We start from the raw sequence: 20,261 nt of genomic DNA on the forward strand, positions 1-20,261 counted from the left end.
CGTGGAACAAAAATTGTTTTCCGGAATAGATGTTAACTGTAAGATTGATTAATAAAATAAAAGACGTGTTAAGAGCTTACACATAGAAATACTGTATTATGTTAAGAATTTTCAGAATACAGCATGCAGCTGCAAACTAAAAACAACTAGATATACACCTGGCGAGATTATGGCCAATTTATAGTGCGGGCGATATCCACAACCAGCAGAAATTTTCGCATAGATGACTTGTATTTTGTCACCTTTTACTACACTCTGGTGCGATTTATTGACCACTTAAGCATTTAAATCCTACCATGTTTACCTTTATATCACACTAGCGGACGCCCGCGACTTCGTCCGCGTAAATTTCGATGTCAACTTTACTACTACCTCTACCCTACCCAACCCCTACATCTACCATAACCCTACCCTACCCTACCTTACCCCTACCTCCACCCTACCCTACCCTACCTCTACCTTACCTACACCCTACCCCCATCCTACCCCTAACCTCCCCGTACCCTATCCCTTCCCTACCCCTATCCCACCCGTACCCCTATCTCACGCCTATCCTACCCCTACCCTACCACTTCCCTATCCTACCCGTACCTCTTCCCTACCACTACACTACCTCTATCCCTACCCTACCACTACCCTAAACCCGGCCCTAAACCTACCCTACCCCTACACTACCCCTACGCTTCCCTACCCGTACCCTACCCTACCCTGTAACTTCTCTATCTTACTCCTACCCTTAGCAAAATCGGTCCAGTCCTTCGAGAATGGTGGTATGACCAAGAGAAATAGAGACTTCTATGCTAATAATATAAAGAGGTAAAGTTCGTGTGGTTGTAGGAGGTAATCTCTGGATCTACTGGACCGATTTGGAAAATTGTTTTACCAATAGAAAGCTACATTATTTGCGAGTGTCATAGGCTATGTTTGATCCCCATATTCACACGGAAACGGGAACTACGTAAATGAAAGCGCCGGGCGTCATATAGCGGAATTTCTGCGTCTTTTAGAAATTTTCTATTATCTCCGAAACTATTAAAGTAATTAACATACTGTAAAGGGCTAATCTTATCTCCATAATATCCTTGTGATTATTAAATAATTTATTTTAATAAGGATTAAAGTTTAGTTGTATAAATAATGACGTAAACCTAAGTATATAAAATTAATAATTTTTAAAACACAAAAGGTACTATATCTGCTAATATATAGAAGATAGATATATGATGTCGCGGACTTTTTTGTAGAACTTTTAAAGATACATAAAGTCTCCATACATTAATTTCAATTTTACACAATAGTTAAGGCAGCGCATGCGAATAAGTCTGTTTAAGAGGATTTTCAGTCCGACCTGTATGACAAAAACTGTGATAACTCGGCTAATATATATGATACCAATATAAAATATAGCCTATAGCACTCCCCAATAATGTAGCATTCTATTGGTGAAAGAATTTTTGAAATCGGACCAGTAGTTCCGAAGATTACCCCATTTAAAAAATGTGACAAACTTACAAACTTTACCTCTTTATAATATTAGTATAGACTATTACACACATCACACTAATATTATAAATGCGAAAGTTTATGTGTGTGTAAGTATGTTTGTTCCTCCTATACGCTGCGGTTTGCAAACCGATGTGGCTGAAATTTGGAATTGATATAGAGTTTACTCTGGATTAACATATAGGCTACTTTTTATCCCGATGGGATTTGTGGAAAACAGAATTTCACGCATACGCGTCGCGGATGTCCTCTAGTATAGAAATACTATCGCTTAGAATTTACCTTTTTCCTTATATAACTAGTGTTAAACTTAAACAAATTAAATATAATTTTTTTATATATTTTTCCTTAATAAACTACTAATATTACAAAGCTGGTGAGGTTGTAGGGGTAAAGCCACGTTATTTGTTTCCCCGTGAACGAGAACTATGCGGGTAAAACCGCGTGACAGTGCTAGTCAGCTTAATAAAGACAAATTCTTTATTACGCCAGGCGACGAAAATTCACTATGTCCGAATTACGCTATAACGTGACGTGAGCCGTTTAATGAATGTTATTTTACCTTGGCTATTTAACATTTATGGGACAACGCCCACCAGAACGACCCGTGGGGTCATATCTCCTTGAGCACTGCTTTATTACTGACCGACCTGATATTGATTGTACAAATATGAATGTCATACGTAGATACTTTAACATTAGAAAACTCGACGAAGCCGAACAATAATATACACATTTACATACCATAAAAACGTTTGCCTTTTCGCTCAGCCCAAATCCACTATTTATAAATGTCAAGGCAAAAGTGCTAGCGGCCGTGTGCAAATAAAGCAAAGAGCTTCAAGTTATTAAGGTTTTTCAGTTATCAGTGCGCGTGAGGGTAGGGCTGCTATGTTGCTTTAGCCCAAATGCCAGGAGTGGCCCGTGACGTCACAGTGCGGCACAACTAAAATGGCGCGACATTTCACTGTGCGGCACACCCTAGCCCACCCTAATCTCTGTCATGACAGGGTTGTTCAAATCTACCCCCATAGCACCCGCTGAGGATCGACCCAATTCTTTTATGTAAGCTGTTAATCGGGCCTCAATGACTTTGCGGCCGATGCGATACCTACTATTACATAGATATATCTTATGGGGTACAAGTTTAACTGAAGGTTTGATAACAATGTTTAAGTTAACATTCATCAAAAATTTTATATTCAAATTATCTATTCATTAGCACTTACATAACAGTTTAATCGTTTTTGATGTCGATTGTTCATCTAATGGCTTATATCATAAAATACTAGATTTTCTATAAACATAAATATAATTGAAGTGTGAACACTTACTTTTTAGAATTTTTTTCTGTCTGTACGTCCGGGCTGATCTCTGAAACGGCTAAACCGATTTCAATGGAAGATTGACGAGGTTATGGAACAGAGAGAAGGGAGACGAATATCTTAGCAATCCATGGATTCACCATGATCCATCGCGTGGTGGAGAGAAAAATTCCGAGCAAAGTTCTGGGCTTGTGACCAACGGACGTAGGATTAAGGAATTCCTTGACAATCGATCAACACTCCCATTCTCTGCTTGTGTGGTTCTCCCTGTCTAGCCTTTGGTAAGATCATGTTAGAGCAACTTTGTATACCCGTTCTAATATAGAACTTGCTACAGTTCTAGAGAGGCCAAGGTCTTTAAGCAACTTAAAAGGAGATTTTGCTGGTAATTTTCTTGCACCTATTTCTACAGGGTACAGACTAACGACATAGCCATTTTTGTAAGTTTCCCAGGCACAGTAAGCTCTACAAGTACTATCCGATTAGTTTGTTTGGAGAAAGGAATAAGTCTGGTCTAGATCTCGAAATAGCGACATCCGCTGGGATTTTATAATGTTTTTCATACATACCCAATCCATTAATAAAGTCCAATCAGATGCAGAACCTAGGATTGACTATGGCTTACTAGACGAATATCATATACGCTACTTTTTATCCCGAAAGAATCAATGATTCCCGTGGAATTTTTGAAAGACAGAATTTCATACGTACGAAGTCGCAGGCGTCGGCTAGTATGATGAATAAAATGGAAAATTCCTTCTCCTATAACTTCTATTATATAAAAATATATTTAATAATTTACTAGCGGAACCGCGACTTCGTCCGCGTGGAATTTAGTTTTTCACAAATCCCTCGTGAACCATAGTTTTTCGGGGATAAAAAGTAGCCTATGTGTTAATCCAGGCTATAATTTATCTCGATACCAAATTTTATCTAATTCGGTTCAGTAGTCAAGGAGCGAAAGAGAACAAACATTTATATCATCAAAATCATCAGTTTTCGCAAATTTTGGGAAACTATGGATTTTTTCGCGATAAAAAGTAGCCTATGTGTTAATCCAGAGTAAAATCTATTTTTATTCCAAACAGCCAAATCGCTTCAGTAGTAGCGACGTTAAAGAGTAACAAACATCCAAACATTCGTACAAACTTTCGCGTTTATAATATTAGTAGGATTTATAAATATTCATTTGTGACGAGTCTTCAGGACAGGCAGTGCATTTTTTCACTTACGAACTTATCACACGAGGTTAAAAAAAACTCTTACGCTATTATAGCGTGAGAGACAACTAGTAGTTACTCGTACAATAGCACTTTCATTACCGCTACGATTTTCACGATGTTTTCTCGGGAGCCGCCTACATTTTACGTTGGACTCGCTAGGTGAGTCGCCGGCGCTGCGATACGAATCATTCGACTCGCCACGCGAGTTCAGTGGCATTGCGTTAGGGTAAAAACTATGTTCTGTTATTTTTGTGGCCGTGACAGTGTACGTTACGTGTTTAAAGCAATTAACTAGTATATGGTGTAATTTAACAAAAAGAAAATGGCAAGAAACACTATAAATAAACGAAAAGGTAAGTTTGTTTCGTAATTTATGCAGTGGCTCTCAATCTTACAAATACTGATTATTGTTGATATCTTATATTGTTTTTATAAACAGATTTTCTTATTATATGTATAGATGTTTTGAGTAAAGTTACATTTTAATTACTTTCGAAATTTATTAAATAGTGTCTGGTATATTTTTAGTGCTACATGAGAGCTTGGCAAAAACAATGTTATCAGTGCTTTTATTGCTTACTAACCAGAGCGTTCATGTTAAAAAATACCGGTTCCTTTTGTTTTGCCGGCAATTTTTAACAATGCGAAGGGATCCTCTTTCAGTTGTAACTCTTAAAGTAATAGACCGAGAGTTGAGTTTGTGTTTTCTGCACCGTTCGTTTAACAAAAACGCAAGGACAGACTCAAAAACTTAGAAGTACCCATTTGGTGAACACCAAATTCGAGCCCCTACAAGGTGTCGAACACAATCCGCCGTTGTTTTACGAGTGAATGTGACTTTTGGTAAAATGAAAATAAAAGTATCTACCTTTTATATATTTCATTTATAAAAGTTTGAGAATCTATGTTAGTGAACTCGCCTAGCGAGTTCAAGGCATTGCAGAATAGTTTATTTTCTTTCGATTATAAACTGGGTCTGCACACCCGGCCCACCACGTTATTCATTAGATTAGTGTATATTTAGTCTTCAGTATTATTTTAAGCAGAAAATACACATGCATTTTGAAAAAAAATTGCAAAAACATTGAACTCGCGAGGCGAGTCTACGGCGCTGGAATAAAATTTACGTGGACTCTCCGGGCGAGTCGGTGGCACTGAACGTGATAGTCTATCTTATTACACAGAATAATCGCAATGACGTGATCTGTCCGGAATAGAAACAGTTTATTAAGTCTAATTACAATCGAAGGTTTTATTGTTTGCTTTTCATTAAATCAATGTCAGAAGTAGACATTATATAAGTAAACTTGTTTATTAAAATTGTTTTATTGTTGTATAACATTATAGGTACATACTAATATAATTGGTAGATAAATTATATATTTTTAAGATAAATTATATATTTTTAAGATAAATTATATACTTTTAACATTTCTTCGAAAAAGCTGATACTTATTTTATTTCATTGTTTATTATAGTCTAAACTGTTTGAAACAGCCAAAGACGTAAACGCAATTCGTAAATAATTACAGAAATTATATCTAATACCCGGAATTAAATATACTTACTTAATGCCCGCAAATCCATATCTACTACATTTTTTTAACTTATTCGAAATATATATCAGGGATAATATGTTAGTTATAGAAAACTAAATCTACACTAGTCTAGACTAGTCATAGGGGAAATCTTCCTAAAAATTCCACAGACACAATGTATGTGTTAAAGTGAGAAAAATAATTAAGATATATAACAATATTCTTCTTCTCTTTATAATATTGGTATATATACTTCTATACCAATATTATACAGAGACAAAGTGTGTATTATTGTAGGGGTTAATGTCTGGAATTACTAAACCGATTTTGAAAATTCTTTTACTAGAAAGCCACGTTATTTGCGAGTGTCATAGGCTATATTTTATCCCCTTTTCATACGGGAAAAGAAAGTACCTACGAGAGTTATCTGCACCAAAAAAATATGCTAGTATTTAATACAGACAGATGCTTGAAATACAGTTGGCAAAACTGTCATGGTTTTCAGTTCAGTTTTGACAGAAACATGGCGCATTATAATTTTTAATGGCGACTAATGACAGGCGTTCACAGATCCGCAGTCATCACATCAAATGGATTTTAGTATTCTTTGTATGGAAAATCATACCAGTGTGTCCACTGATCGGATCGCATCGAACGGATTTTATCTACAGCAAATTTTATCTGCGTCCGATACGTACGGTGCGGACCTGTGGACGCCTACCATAAAAATGTATATGACGCCTACCATAAAAATGTATATGTATGTAAATGTATTTAATTCTTCACATTCAAATCTTGATTACGTTAGCTTTTACCAATCCCCGTTAAAAAGGGACCAAGTATGGAGCGCACGCAAGTGGAAATTGCGGTCAAAAGCCGGGTCACAAGAATCAATTTTCCTTTCTGAAGCAGTCTTTTATTTTTCAGGTAATCACAATGGAAACGCTACATAGTTCGACGACCACCCGCCAATTTGCGTAGCAACCTTGAGTGAGTACATTACGCCATATACAGTAGGCGCATTATTGTTTTTTACTATATTTAAACAAGGTAGCACTCAAAACAATTGATCTGTGGTAGCTCGACTCTGATTGACATTTGATAATACATAGTCCTTGAGTTTAGATACAAATGATTTATCTTATAGTAGACGCTCCGCGGTTTCATACACGTAAATCGTCCTCCCTTGGGAATACAGGGATAAATCCTACACTATGACATTCACAAAAAACGTGGCCTTCTATCGATTAAAGAATTTTCTAAATTGGTTCTGTAGATCCAGACATTACCCCCTACATCATCACAAACTTTACCTAGAGCTAATGGGCAAGAGTAGCACCCGATCGTCAAAGGAGAAAATGGTTTGACGACATTTTAGAAACGCGTTGTGAAAGACAGGAAAATCTTTCAAAACTCATTTATTTCAAGTAGGCTCAGTTTACAAGCACTTTTGAAACGTCAGTTGACTATTTGTAAAGATTCTACCATGTAATTTCCCATGAGGATAATAATGAAACGTCTATCTATAATTATTCTACAATTATACAGTTTTCAACCTGCCTGCATTGCAATGTTTCGAATGTTTTAGTATGTGATCTATTTAACGTCAGGATAGTGCAGGTCAACGATATTTTATACTAGAGATAGGGCACACGCGCATCAAAACTGAGGCAGACAAATGTGCATAATTGTCTTAATTAATCTCATTCAGTCGCTTATTAAATAACGAAAGTTATTTAAACAAATAATATTAAAATATTGTCTACAATGTTGAATTGTGTGTTCAGGAAGTGTAAAAACTATTATACTTAAATATATAATGTAACTAAACACAAAATTGTGCATGTGTGCGCTCAGTGGAGTAGCTAAATTCTCATCTATAGTGTTAAATATCATTGGTGCAGGTAGCATTTTCTGTGGGTGTAAATATTACCGAGTAAACTATCGATCCGTTACCGCGAATATAGTGTTAAAGTCGTGATTGTGTGTAGCGTTCCAAGTCACGTCAACGGGTACGTTTTCATTCATTTGGCTAATGTAGTTCACTGACGCGGCGGACATAAATCTGATAGATATAATGGATGGTTGGATGGTTTGGCCAAATTCTATTACCCTATCGCGGCGGGCCGTTTGGCGTTCACCCTCCTTTTCCCATAGAGTTATGGGCAGTGTATATTGACAGAGTGACCGCATCGCAAAGTCGTATAGGTGCCGCACCTTACTCAATCACGTAGCGGGGACTACGCTAATGTTCCTGAAACTGGGGCGGCGGAACTGGGCTTTGGGGAAGGGGTCTTTGTTACACTTTAGCCCGGTTTATGGTGGTAAACGTGTTACGTCATTCACGCCAGTTTCGTCTAACTCAACGTATAGTTGGAAAGATATATATAATTTTGAAACAGTGTTATAATAGTCTAGTAAATTTCTCAAAGAAAAGAAAATTCATACCGCTTGATGCAAACACCGGTTCCTCACACAATAATGTATGTATGGATTTTTAATAAGTAACCCGGTGGAAATCGGCCTGTATGGACTCTTCGCCGCTGATAACTATAGATAGTCAATTTTCCTTAACAACAGAATACTTGGAAGAATTATATTAAACTATCAAAGTGTCTATTTTGTCTTCATAATTTTCCTTAAACCGTATACGTCGATTTAACTAATTGATCTCACTCATCACCCCTAACGATTATTGTTTATTAATATTTAATTAAGTGTTAGATGTCACCGACATAGTAGCATTAAAAATAAAAAAAAAATTACCGACTTCATAAAACATACTAAGGTGGTGCTTACATTTAATTAATTCAAGCCATGTAAAAATATAAAGATTTAGGTTTTTCAGACAGTGTTTTATCAGAAACGGCTTAAATTAACATTATTTCTTAGTAGATTTATAAAAGATGAACATCCTACAATGCATTGATTGTTATATTTCGAAGAGAAGGAAAGCAGCGTTTTCCACGAAAGTCTGCTTTCTGAATGCCGACAATTATCGCCAATATAACAATAGATGTACAAATTATATACCGAAACCTTCTTCATAAATTGCACTATCTATTGGTGAAAACTACATGAACATCCATTCAGTAGTATTTGAGTTTATCGTGAACATACAGACAGACACGGCGAAGGATAGATTCTCAAATTAATAAGACACATTCATCATTATCATTATCAACCCATATTCGGCTCACTGTAGAGCTCCAGTCTCCTCTCGGAGGCAGAGGTCATATCCACTACCACGGCTCTCATGTTAAAAGTATTATATTTCGTAAAATACTTATTATAGAAGATAGATTTATTTATGAAGTAAAATATTATGAATGAAGTTGATTGTTGTCAAGAGTCAAGACCAAGCTAATAAAATGCGCGGTTTATTAATAACAGTGAGTCACAAACGTTTTTTGTATAGCTGTGCGGAGATTTTGCTAAACGACATTCTGTAATACGATCGACATTTGTACATATGAAACAGATCAAATGATATTTCTAGTTTGTCAAGAAAATATGCTTTCATGTTATTTATTTCATTTTATTTTACGTTATTTATATCGGAATAAATACAACGATATTATATATATTATCACAGGCCACTAGCGCATCAAAACTGAGGCGGACAAATGTGCATAATTATCTTAATTTTATTTAGGCGCTTATTAAATACGAAGGTTATTTAAACAAATAAAACTTAAATATTCTCTACAATATCGAGTTGTGTGTTCAGGAAGTGTAAAATTAACATATATTTAAATATATATTAATTTAAATATATAGTAAACACAAAATTGTGCATGTGTGCGCTTAGTGAAGTCACTAAATACGGGTCACTTTTTGCGGTGATTTTGTAGGCACGTAGCATATCTATAGTGTAAAATATCGTTGAATAATTAACAATTCATGCTAACTACCGTAGATACCTATTCAGACTTCCGAGGATCTGATTTATACGGTTTGATTATAATATAATATATAATATATATAATAAATTGTAACATTATTGGTATATTTAAACTGCCTAAAGTGTAGTACTTTAGGCAGATAATTTTATCGAAAGTATTCTATTCTAGGTTCTGAGTACGCAGTAGTATCCATTTGTATTAGACTGATGAATGACTAACGGAGTAAGCATGTAGATTTTTGCCGGCCTCCGTGACGCAGTGGTATGCGCGGTGGATTTACATGATGGAGGTCCTGGGTTCGATCCCCGGCTATAGAGGTTTTCTTAATTGGTCCAGGTCTGGCTGGTGGGAGGCTTCGGCCGTGGCTAGTTACCACCCTACAGACAAAGACGTACCGCCAAGCAATTTAACGTATCGGTACAATGTCGTGTAGAAACCGAAAGGGGTGTGAATTTTCGTCCTCCTCCTAACAAGTCAGCCCGCTTCCATCTTAGATTGCATCATCACTTACCATCAGGTGAGATTGTAGTCAAGGGATAACTTGTAAAAAATTAAAAAAATATATTGCAGTATTTTTTCTAGTACTTAGTAGAGTCTAGAGTAATGCCGAGAAGTCGTTAAAGAGGAGTTAGTCGTTAAAGTTTTAATCATCTGAAAGTGCTCAAAATGTTTAGGAGCGCTCTAACACTGGGAATGAAGTCATGGCCGTGACGTTGTTTGTAATAAATTGTAGTTGTCTCAGACTAGCTTCAAACGGTTCGCATTAAGTCACTACCAAAATATTTATAATTGCGCAAATTATCGTGTGATCTTCTTTTTTATACTATTTTACTAATATCCTACTATAGTTAATAGTTTAAATAGGTCCTACGCTATCCTGTTCTATTTGCAAATGTAACTATCTCGTCCCAACTGACTACAGAGCAAAGGAATAGAAAGTGCAACCACAGAATACAAAATACTACAAGTAGCAACTGTGTTTGCACAAATACTTGTACACTATAACCAGAGTAAAGATGCTATAACTTAATATAGCGGCCATGTGGCTAATCTCAACATGGCTGAAATTCGCGAAAGACATTATTATTTATAGGTAGGTACTAGTAATTGACACTTTTCGCGCCTTGTTTATTAGTTCGCGACGGCATTGTTTTATTTTTTACACCCTAGTGCTAATGTATATTTTACGACATTATACAATATTACTACAAAATTTACACTATTAGTGTTTATACAAAGCACTAATAATAATTATAGTAGTAAATTTGTGTTATTCATTACATCAATTCATCATTTAAGAGTGTGCAATATGTAATTTGGTGGTTACAAATGGTTCTGGATCTCCGATTCTGGAAAATTTAGGAGCCTGATATTTGGGTAAATGATATTTCAAAGTGTTAGCTTCGTTATGACTATACAAAATACACAATTTGTAAATCTTTTCTCAATAGTTTATTTTTTTGAAAAATACATGTTTTGCTCACATTTTGCTTTCAATCTCAGGAAAAGCAAACTTATTTTCTTAAATTTTTGTTTTGTATAGAAAATTAGGTATATATCTTGAACATGGCCATTTTGTTTTTCGTTATGTTGTTTAATTTACTTGCAATTAGGTAAAAATGGTTTTGGCGCTCACGTCATAAAAAGTGCGTCGCGCGTCAATCGCTCCGTGCTTTTCACTCACGTGAAAGTCATAATTTGGCGTCTCGTTTGCGCTTCGAATTTTATCCATATCGTACCGACGCGCTGCGCACTCTTAACACGACTCTCATCACATAGCAGAGTTGGGTCCATTAACCTTATGATGGCCAAGTAAAAATTGGTAGACACATCTATGAGCATTAGAGGAAGTTCTCAGGTATGCAGGTTTCTTCACCAGACCAATTGATATTCAGTTAAGTACTTAAAAACGCTCATAATTTCCTGATGAGAGCCCAGAATCGTACCCTCTTAGAATCGCCTTGTTATGACCAACTTAGTCATTATTGGCTAAGACTATGAATAAGTGTAATAAGTGAGAACCGTAATAGCCCAGTGGATATGACCTCTTTCTTCGGTTCCTGAGGGTGTAGGATCGAATCCGGTCAGGGCATGCACCTCCAACTTTTCAGTTATGTGCATTTTAAGAAATTAAATATCACGTGTCTCAAACGGTGGAGGAAAAACATCGTAAGGAAACCTGCATACTGAGAATTTTAATCTCTACATGTGTGAAGTCTGCCAATCCACATTGGGCCAGTGGTGGACTATTGGCCTAACACCTCCATCTGAGAGGAGACTTGTGATTAGCAGTCAGCCGAATATGGGTTTGATAATGATGATGAATATAAGTATAAAAGTCGTAAGAAAATATAAGCTTCCTTACAGATGTCTTTTTAGACTTCTCTTTCATCTGCTTGATGATCAGCTCCACTTAAGTGGAGTCAGCAAAATATTATGTCAAACTCATATATACTCTATCCAATGATTGTTTTATACTATAGATATGTCACGTGCCTAAAAAAAACACTGCAAAAAGTGATCCGAATTCGATCCGAAAACAGCGACTCCACTGAGCGTACACATGCACAATTTTGTGTTAATTTACATTATATATTTATATAAATATAGTTTTTACACTTCCTAAACACACAACTAGACATTATAGACAATATTTAAGTATTACTCGGTATGTGTTTGAATAAATTTCGTTGTTTATAAGGCGACTAAATTAAATTAAGACAATTATGCACATTTATCTGTCTCAGTTTGGATACGCTAGTGCCTCATCTCTAGTACAAAATATCATTGAATCTATCACACTAACCATCCTTATTTGGCCTTCTATTGTGTCCTTCTACTTCCTTAGGCATCTATATTTGTAGGGTCGAAATATTCATCAAAAAGCATGGACTTGTTATGTAAGTTTGCTAAATAAAAACAATAAACAAGATGTGATGCAACCTTTACAGTAACATTATCGTATTAAATTGAGTTGTGTTTACGTTCAATGCTTTAACGCTATCATGTCTAGCGTGTCGAGTGAGCAGGGCATCAGAAAAATGAAGGAAACCATTTTGCATAATGGAAACTTATCTACTAATATTAAATAGCTGACGAGTTTGTTCGTTTGTATGGTTGAACGCGCTAATCTTAGGAACTAATGGTTCGAATTAAAAACAATCTATTTGTATTGAATGTTCCATTTATCGATATAATATTTAAATATATAAAAGCGAAATTGATTATGAAACAGTTTTGATCGTGCCGCGTTGCAAGAACCAGCTCATGACTAAGGGCCCCGTATGGGTTCGAAACTAGTCGGGCATACTCCGATGTTGTATCACGTGAGTTTTAGCCGTGTTTCATAATCAATTAATAATTAATACGAATAACAATCACGATAGTTTAAATTCTAAAATAGGTCACTCATCACGATATCTCGAAAACGGTTTGATGTTCAAAGTTGAAATTTGGTAGGGACGCGTAGTTCACAGTTAGTAGACGACCACTAAAAATGGATTTTGCGAGAGCGTCAGATTAAGGAGTTAAGTGCTAATAGTCCAGTAATTTTAGGCATTTTATACCCCAATCTGGGGAAAAATTCCTAGTGAGCTGAATTTTTGTATACACCTTTATTACGGCGTTATTATGAAGTTGTGAAAAATCGACATCGATATCGTGCCGGCTAAAAAAATTACAGAGGTCAAAAGGTCACGAAAATCAGTTTTTTGCAAATATTTCGCGACCTATTGCTCGGACGTCAATAGAGGTCATTATAAAAATTGTTCCTCATAAAATTGTCTACAAAAAATGTCTCTTATAGTTTTTCTGTAAAATAATGGTTTTCCGATCATAGCGCTGAGAAAGCGGCAAGAATGCACTCACATACGGTATTGTATACCGTACACCAAGGCGTAAACTCTATTGCTTTTTAGTAATGTTTGTAAATGTCTCTAAATCTTTTATTTTACATTTAGATGTTTCCAGAAAGATATATTTATCGTATAGGGGTTTAGGTTTTTAGTAAGACGTACTATATCTCATTCTAATGACCTTCAATGGCTGATGTTTCGTATTTCATTGTTCCGAGACCCGTCCCTTTATACCTGCTACTGCCAGTCAGACTGAGTATACTCATAGCACGCACTCAAATACTTGGATCAATCTACATCAATTTTTTTCAAAAAACCAGGAAAAAACAATGCTGAATCAAAAATATACTCGACTGATAGCCTCAACAAGTATCCACATTGCAAAAAAAATATTCTGTTTCTGCATGCCATGACCGGATGCGATACAACTTCAGCACTTTTTGGGAAAGGAAAATTGAAAGTCATGAAGATGTTTGAAAAAAGACCCGATTTAAACAATTGTACAGAAATATTCCAACAAGAAAATTGCTCTCGAGATGTCATTGTCAATACTGGAATACATTTTCTACTAGCTGTATACGGTGCTCCAAAATCAGAAAATTCAATTGATAATTACAGATAAAAGCTACAGCTTTGCTAAATTAACAAGACAAAGTACAGCTGTAAAATTTCCTTCATTACCACCTACTTCTTCAGCTCAACAGCATATTTTTCGAGCATATTACCAAATACAAACCTGGCTAGGAAGAGACATCGATCCAGAACAGTGGGGTTGGGAGTTAAAAAATAATATGCTGCATCCAATAATGACTTTATTACCACCAGCACCCGATGAACTACTGAATACAATCTTTTGTAATTGTACAAAAGGTTGTGGCGGCAAATGTGGATGCAAAAAAATTGGATTGAGATGCTCAAAAGTTTGTGGGCATTGCCGCGGCCAGTCATGCTTAAACGCAGAGTCAACGAATGATGAAAATGATGAAGATGTAGATTTAAATCAAGAAATAACTCCACTTGACATTTTGTCAGTAGCCAATAACGATAGTGAAGCAGAAAATATTGACAATGAATAAAAAAAAAAAAATATTCGCAAAAATTTATTTTTTTCGGTATTTTTCAAAATTTTGATAATAAAATATTAATTGTTAATTAAAATAAACTTTCATTATATATCATGGATTATACCTACGGGGGAAACCATGTAAAAAACGCGCCTTGCATTCTACCTCGAAGGTGGTGAGGAAACGAGTGCATCGTTACAATATAGTCGCTTTCTCAGCGCTATGATCGGAAAACCGTTAATTTTACAGAAAAACTATAAGAGACATTTTTTGTAGACAATTTTATGAGGAACAATTTTTATAATGACCTCTATTGACGTCCGAGCAATAGGTCGCGAAATATTTGCAAAAAACTGATTTTCGTGACCTTTTGACCTCTGTAATTTTTTTAGCCGGCACGATATCGATGTCGATTTTTCACAACTTCATAATAACGCCGTAATAAAGGTGTATACAAAAATTCAGCTCACTAGGAATTTTTCCCCAGATGAAACCTAAAATAACTGGACTATAACCGATTTATATCGCGGAGAATCTGTCTCCGCAAGAGATGTATTGCTGCTCGTTATTGCTACGGGGTGCTTCTCCTACAGGCAATGAGGTGCAGGGTTCGAGTCCTGGGCGTATTTTTTTATTCTTTACAAGTTAGCCCTTGACTGCAATCTCACCTAATGATGATGCAATCTAAGATGGAACTTGTTAGGAGGACTAATTTGTTAGGAGGAGGATGAAAATCCACACCCCTTTCGGTTTCTACACGACATCGTATCGACAAAAGGCCGGTTGAAGTCGCGGGCGTCTTCCAGTAGGCTAAATGACATTACGCTACGACCAATAAGAGCGGAGCATCAAGGAAAATTGTGGCAGAAACGGAGAATCTCCGTTACAGATAAATTATATGTTTTTTACAGCATAAAGTTTTTACAACAAACATCATTACTTTTAACAGTAGGTAATAAATATGTGAAGTTTTAATTTTATTTTCTACTGAGTAAAATTAACAATTACCATTGTTGTTCTAGTTAAGGTTACACAGACCATGTTTCATAACAGATGTAGTGTACCGCCCACTCTGTGCGTGCCTTAAGTGCACATGTACGAATACTGCACTGGCCGCCATGGGTGCGATGTCGTCACCGTTACGGAAATCGATTTCCTTAAATAGTTTACTTTGCTATTAGTACTATTTTCACTTCGCACCTGCGAGTGTTATGGCAACGCCACACTAAGCGCCGGATCGGATGATCGTGGCGCACCAAATTGACGTTTAATTGACAAAAACTTGTTGAGTCTAGACTACTCGTACGTAGGCGCAGACGCAGACTATATAGAAAATAAGACAACTGACACTATGTTCACATATGTATGTCCTGAACGTTGGTCAATTTAAATATTACTTTTCTGCAGTATTCATGTCGTGTGAATGCTCCTATATGTACAAAACACATGCCATTTTTTATTTATTTGTTAATGTACCTTACCTTACCTTATCAGCCGATAGACGTCCACTGCTGGACATTAGGCCTCTTGCATGGACCTCCAAACACAACGGTCTCGAGCCGCCAGCATCCAGCGGCTCACTGCAACCCGCTTGATACTCGGTCCACCTAGTGGGGGTCGACCAGCACTGCGCTTTCCAGTGCGAGGTTGCCATTCCAGCACCTTGGGACGTCCATCAGCTCTTTGAACTATGTGGCCTGCCCACTTCTGCTTCGCGACTCGCTATGTCAGTGACTTTGGTTCGTCTGCGGATCTTCTGAACATTTCTGATTCGATCACGCAGAGAAACTCCAAGCATAGCTCGCTCTATCGCCCGCATGTGTGACTTTGAGCCTTCTAATAAGGCCCATTTGTTAATGTATTAACTATTCATGATAATAGTTTTAATGTAGTGTAAAAGCCGTACAGGACAATGCGTTGTGAACGGGAGCTTAAAAATTGGTGTATAAAAAAAAACGCAAACTTCTTACTGAAAGCAGTAGTCTAGGTATTGGTAGAAGCGCGGACGCTAATCGCTTTACGCCTACGCCATAAAATAAAATCTCCTTTGCGAACATCAACGTAGAATAAACGCGTAAGGTTTCCTATAACTGGTGGAAATTTTAAGAACGGTTCACTGATACTGTCTTACAGTTTCTGTGTTGGTAAAACGAACAACGTCTGGAGTCTTATCTTGTAACAATTTATTGAGGGCATTATTGGTATTCATATAGTGAATGGTCATTGTTTCGGTTGAATCATACTGACTATTGAGTTACTGACGACAGAATGAATCTCATCTTAAAACATAACTGTCATGTTCATCAGTCTATAATATAAAAATGAATCGCAAAATGCGTTGGTAAGCTCATAACTCAACAACGCCTGGACCAATTGGCAAATCTTTTTAAAATGTTCGTTGAAGTTCTAGGATGGTTTTTACGGCGAGAATTTATACTCCCATACAAACGATTCGTATTAATTTGAATTTTAATATGTATAGGGTAGGGGTAGGGTAGGGGTAGGGTAGGGTAGGAGTAGGGTTGGAGTAGGATAGGTAAGGGTATGGAAGAAATGCACAAAAGTCAAAGCGAAGCTTGACCGGCTCAGCTAGTTTTTCTCAATGCGTAGTTATTATTTTTTTGCAACGTTTATTATTCACCTATGATGCAAAAAAAGCAATTTTTACAATATAATATACCTACCTATTCTGTATGCCGCGATTCTTACGAAAATATGTAACTTGTTTATTAGTAAAAGTAGATTATGTTACACAATCGTATGTATCAAGCGATGACAAAATTTAATAAATTACTTATAGTCCAGGATCCGAGGAGCATTTTTACGATTGATTACTAATTAATTTTCCGTGAAGCTTCATCTTGTGACGTTTAACATTTAATAATAAGTAATGAAAATTTTTGGGCGTAGGAACGAGATAACGTACCACACAATTTGTAGGTCATTGTGACTATTAAGTTGTGTAACAATTAATTAAACAACAGTAAAAAAAAAAATCTGGTTAGTAACAACTTTTGGTACCTAAACTACCCTTCTCCCAACTTGAATCACTTACGAGGTTATTAAAAGTTGTCCCTAACCAGCTGTTTTTTTTACTGTTGCTTATTTAATAGTTAAACAACTTAACAGCTACAATGTCCTGCAAATTGCGTGGTACATTATCTCGTTCCGACGCTCAGAAATTTTCAGTATCTGGTAACCCAGTTAACTAGCAGAATCAAGAATTTTCGTAAATAACAAAGTTCATCAAGATGTAGCTACTCACGGAAAATTAAGTTGATATTAATCAATTTTAAAAATGCTCCTCGGATCCTGGACTATTACATAAATTCAGTTAAAAATAAAACGTTAATTCGAAAGTAGGTAGGTATGTTAAGGATATCTTACCTATCCTACCTATCTTACCTATCTATTAATATTGTAAATAAATTTTAAATTTTAGTTTTAGACAGTTGCATGCGGTGTTTACCTATAAATAGATTTGCATTTTATCTTTCTGCTCCTTGCATTTATGCTTAATAATTGTATTATTTGTATGTCTGTTGGTAGACCAAATAAAGAGAAAAAAAAAAAAAAAAAATATCTTGTTTTACATAGGTGTACAACTTTCATGTTGGTGACGTCTGTTGACTTTTAAAACTGGTATCACCCGTGTAGTTCTCGTTCACGTGGGAATATTGGGATAAAATTTAACCTATGTTACTCGCTGATATCGTAGCATTCCATTGGTGAAAGAAGTTTTAAAATCAGTTTAGTGTTTTATCCGTGAAAGCGGAAACAAAACTCACACTCACATTTAAAATATAAGTATGGATATACATAATATAAGTATGGACAGCACGTGTAGGTACAATTAAGCCTCAATAGCTCAACGGTAAGAGCGGTTGGACTGGCAAGTTAAGCTGGCAGATAATCATATGTATGACATTTTACACACTTGCAATAAAGGCCTACGACTATGCGTTTTGGAACAATTAGAAATAATAAAACATAATAAGTCAGGAATTAGCTTATTAAATGAACAAATAGAGTTATCGAAGTCACCACTAATAAAAATGTTTGAATGCGATGCGAGATAAATCGCTTATATTATGAGTATCTTGGCAACGCCCACCTCTTGCCCCACCTACTTTTTGGTCTATAAAAGACGAAGCAAAGGTCGAAAACGACACTTTGCAATTGCACGTTGTAGAGTCAACATCTTCTGAGGATGCTCCGGTTTCGGGGTGAAACGTACGTAGAGAGTATTTTGTCGGACCTGGGTGACGTTGTCGCATGGGTTCGCCGAATTTACGCGGATGATAGCAAAATAAATAAATCATTATATAATCGGTTGGACTCATCACCGAGGGGTGTTGGTTCAATCCTCACCCCGTTGGTCTATTGTCGTACCCACTTCTAGCACAGTCTTTCCCGACTAGTTGGAGGGGAATGGGAATATTGGTCATATTATAAAAAATATGGCAAATATTCTTTTCAAAAAGAGAAAAAATTGATACATAACAACGGAATTAAAAATTTGTTATTCTAACCCGTATTAAATATTACACAGTTCGTGATTACACTGCACTCCTATTCTGTTGTTAGCATTTGAAATGGAACAAATTTAATCTTGAAATGAAAACTAGAATTTTTATTATGTTTTTACGCTCTCCGGTCCCTGTGTGTCACGAATTATATTTTCTTGTTTTTATTTTGGTAGGAATTTTCACCAGCGTACGCTAAACAATCTATACTAATACTAGCGGACACCCGCGACTTCGTTCGCGTAAAAATCGGTGTAAACTTTCAAGTTTTTACCTCCGTAATCCGACCATGTTGCAAAATTAACGTCTACACACTATAAAACACCGCCCTGCCAAAATTCAAGTTTGTAACATGAAAAATGCAGGATTTCATACAAACTTCCGAGAGCCTTTAGATCTCCTTAATCCGGATTAATTTCTTAATCGTTTTTTTTGATGGGGCCGGCCTCAACGCAAAATCTATTCATAGCAAACGTCTACTAACTTTAAACTACCTTCCTGCCAAATTTCAAGTTTGTAGCATGAAATATGAAGGACTTTCATACAAATCCGGCCCTATTGAAAAATCTGTTCTTAGCGAATACCTATTAACTATAAACTACCTCCCTGCCAAATTTCATGTTTGTACGTCAAGATATTTGGATATTTCGTGATGTTATACTTTTATACTAATATTATAAAGAGGAAAGAATTGTGTGTGTGTGTTTGTATGTAATGAATAGGCTCCGAAACTACTAAACCGATTTGAAAAATTATTTCACTTTTGGGAAGCTAGACTATCCCTGAGTGCTATAGGCTATATTATATTTTCAAAAAAATCCTCCTTCCTAAAACTCCAATAATGTAACCCAAGGTGTTAAAACTATTGATATTAGAATAAAATAATGTACTACAACTTTGCAGAAAACATCATTTTCTACAAAAACAGCAGCGACAGCATATGCCTAACTATTATAGTAGGGTAGGTGTAGGGTGAGAGTAAGTAGGGTTGGTGTAGGATAGAGGTAGGGTAGCGGTAGGGTAGGGGTAGGGTGGAAGTAGAATAGGATAGGGGTAGGGAATGAGTCAATGCGAAGCTTGACTGGGTCTGCTAGTTATCAATAACATTTAGTTCCCGAGTTGTACATTATAACTGTGTAACTCGCAAAAGAGCGGTGTAATGGGTCTAAGCTCCAAATCCCTTGTCCTATAAGAAAAGAGGATTAGCCCTATAGTGTACCATTCATATAGGCTGATAATGATAATATGGTTATTTTACGCAGACACCACATTTCTTTCTTAACTTTGGCACAAAGCCTAGTAAGTAGAATATACCCGATCAAA

This window comes from Bicyclus anynana, chromosome 17, assembly GCF_947172395.1.
Source record: "Bicyclus anynana chromosome 17, ilBicAnyn1.1, whole genome shotgun sequence".
NCBI lineage: Eukaryota > Metazoa > Arthropoda > Insecta > Lepidoptera > Nymphalidae > Bicyclus > Bicyclus anynana.